We start from the raw sequence: 3,544 nt of genomic DNA, 5'->3' as shown, positions 1-3,544 counted from the left end.
GGAACGTGTAGCCCCGGGCCCCCAGCCCACTCACCTCCCCTCCCGCTTTTTCTACACTTTGGGTAATTTGAGTTGGGTGTTTTGAAGGAAGAGACTTTCAAAGGGCATTCATTACATCATTGTCACTGGGATTTCTCAGAGTTTTATTTTTTTATAAATATATTTTTACTGATTTCATAGACGAAGGGAAAGGGAGAGAGAGAGAAAAACATCAATGTTGAGAATCATTGATTGGCTGCCTCCTGCACACCCCCAACTGGGGATCAAGCCCACAACCCGGGCCTGTGCCCTTGACCAGAATTGAACCTGGGACCCTTCAGTCCGCAGGCTGACGCTCTATCCACTGAGTACACCACCTAGGGTTCAGAGTTTTATTCTTCTAAGTCCGTGTGTGTTTAATTTTTAAAATTTGTATTTTTCATAAAGGCATTATTTCCCCAAAGCTTATGAAGCCAAATAATAGGGAAAGAAAGACTTGGTGCAAAAAAAGCAGTCCCCCATCATATTTCTAAGTAATGTGTAGGTGTGGGCTCTGAAATAATCCATGGCGACTATCATGTGTTGATTTCCCCCGCAACATACTTCCCCTCCCGCATTCTCACAATAGAACTGTATCATAATTTGTTACTAAATTCATATCCAATGGTTACTTTGTGACTACATTCATAGTGTTTGTTGCTGAGGCAATTACGCTTTAGTGATTGTATATACTTTCTTGTACGGACCCCCCCCCCCCCCCGCCCCCGAGTTAATAATTGCCTCATTTTTAAAATTTGCTTAATTTTCTTGGACCTGTGACTGATTTTCCTACACTCTCCAACCTCTGGACAAATCATCTTGGAGAACATCTGTACATAGACGGATCTTTGTGCTTGTGTGTATTTCTTTTTTTAATTTCCCCTTTGTGTTGTTGTTAATTCTTGCCTGAGGATATTTTTCCATTGATTTTTAGAGAGAGTGGAAGGGAGGAGGAGAGACCAAGAGAGAGAGAAACATCAATGAGAGAGAAACTCCTCTGATTGGTTGCCTCTTCTGCAGGGCCCAACCAGGGCTGGGGATGGAGCCTGCAACCAAGGTACATGGTATGTGCTCTTGACTGGAATGGAACCCGGGACCCTTCAATCCGTGGGCTGACGCTCTATCCACTGAGCCAAATTGGCTAGGGCTAATTCCCACTTTAAGTCTGAAACCTTTCTAGAAGTTTCTAAGCTTCCCTTTAGTTTTATTTTCTAAAACTTTTCTTTTTATGGCGTGGTGGGAATTTCACTGATTTCAAACGGGTATTGTGTGTTGATGGCGGTTTGCATCTCTACCACCCAGTTAATGTCAGGAGCTGAGAAAGGAATCCAGTTTCTGATTCTCAGTATTTTGCTTAGTTTAAATAAACTTTCCCCATTTTTCCTAAACATCAACCTTTCAGAAGTGATGACTATTCTCCCCTGGAATCCTGGAACTAGCCAGTGTTAGTAAATTTTTATCTTCCCCGTCCCTCCTAGAACGGAGTCTACATTTTTAGAAGTAAAGGTTATTTTTTAAATAATTAATTGGCCCTTCCCCAGGCCATTTACTTCAGGATTCATGCCCATTGTTTACATTCGTTTCACGTTGCTTTTTATTTGTTTGGTTAGTCATTTACAAGTCTGCCTTTTGTACTTCTTGATTTCCCGGGACCTAAGGCAGCGCCTTGCCCATAGCTCTCCGTAAACACATTCCCAAGGTGGACAAATAGGGTGACAGTGTTCTCCAGTCAACCCAGGAACCAAGAGGTTGTTGGTTCGATTCCCGATCAGGACATGTGCTGGGGTTGTGGGCTCCATCCCCAGTAGGGGGCGTGCTGGAGGTAACTGGTGACGTTGCTCTCTCGTGGATACTTCTTTTTTTTCTGTTTCTTTTTGTTCTTTTTTATTTCTCATCGATGAATCTATCTCTGTGTCCCTCTTCCTTTCTCTCCAAAATCAATAAAAGCTATTTTTTGAAAAGATCCCTTAAAGAGAGGTAGCTTTCTCATCCTCTCTTGCCCTGAAAGCTCCTTGCAAACGCCTAGCACGGAGGGGGTGCACTGCAGGCGTCGCCCCCAGGGCACTGCCTCCGCGGGTGGCAGCAGCCCAAGTCCCAGGGTTGCTGCCGGCCGCAGCCGCGGAGCGCAGGAGAGGCGACAACGTGTTGATCAGTTAGGAGTCCGGGCACGAGAGGTCCTTTCTCGGAATTGACATCCGCCCTGGCGTCGTGGGGACGGCAGGCCGCGCCCTAACCAGGAGCAGCCGCCCGGGTTGGGGGGCCCGGGCGCGGCTGCGGCTCCGGGTCCCATCGCGGGGGGGGGGGGGGGGGGGGGCAGCGCCGCCCCGGGGCCCGGGCCAAGATGGCGGCCGCGCAGCTGCCGGGCCGCCCGCGGGGACCTCCCGTGCGCACAGCTGTGTCCCCGGGGGAGGAGGCGGCGCTCCTCCTGGGCCCACAAGGACCCCCCAGGAAGCCTGCGCCTTCCTCCGGCAGGCGACCTACCCGGGCAGGCGCTAGAGGCATATTGAGCACCCAGCCCCCCTCCCCTTCCCTCCCCCCTCCCCCCGCCTGGAGGAGGTAGGGACCGGCCTTGGCTGAGACAAGACCTGGGAGGAGGATGGTGGATGGGGGACCAGCGAGTACCACGGGTTGCTGGCCTCACCTCGAGCCATCTCTGCCCGCCGTGGCAGCCTGGCCAGTGACTGCAGGTGGGATCACACCCTGTTGAGACACAGGGCCCAGAGCTCCTGCGATGAGGAATGTGTTGGAAAATCTGGTTGTGAAATCCCAGCATTATCTAGTGGAGGCTACAGAGTGAGTGCCGCCCAGCACACTCACTCTGACGGGTATGTGCCAGGTGTAGGCAGCCTTTCTCCCAGGACACTCCCAAACCTCCGTCCGATTTTCCCCAAAAAGGCAGCGATGGATGGAAAGGCAGCGATGAACGCGGTGCTTTCGGAGGGATCTCGCCTGGGGCTCGGGTTGGGAGGTCAGCACGGCCCCCCGGGGAGGAGCTGCCGCAGGTAGAATCACCATGGGGGGGGAGGGAAGTTCCTGGAACAGCCCCCCATCCCCTTTGTAAGCCGGGGCGGGCGGATCCTTCCCTCTGGTTCAAGGTCCCATCCAAAGCCTACAGGTTGCTTATCAGCTCAGCAGGAGGTTGAACGTAAACCTTTCGGTTTTGTTTTGGTGAAACTGAGTCATTCTGCAGAACGCTTCCCAAGCCTGTTACTCTAAGGGCCACCCCTTTAATTACCTCTCAGTTGCCCCCGTTTAGGCAGCACCCAGAGCTTTGTTCAAGTGCAGCAAGAACCCCAAGGCTGGGCCTGGTCTGCCCTGGTCCTGACCTTCCCTCTAGCGATTCCGGAGGCTGGCCGGCAGCCAACTGATTAGGGCCAGAGATGGTGTTGTGTTGACGTGTTTTCTCCCCTCGGCACACTTGTTGGGACTTCTCACAGACCGCTTTACCGCTTCACCAAAAATAAATCGTATCCAAGAAAAAGTTCAAAGTCACCCTTTGGAGCCAACCGGCTGGTTTCTAAACCTA

Source organism: Myotis daubentonii, chromosome X, assembly GCF_963259705.1.
Source record: "Myotis daubentonii chromosome X, mMyoDau2.1, whole genome shotgun sequence".
NCBI classification, from domain to species: Eukaryota; Metazoa; Chordata; class Mammalia; order Chiroptera; family Vespertilionidae; genus Myotis; species Myotis daubentonii.
This window is presented reverse-complemented; position numbering follows the sequence as displayed.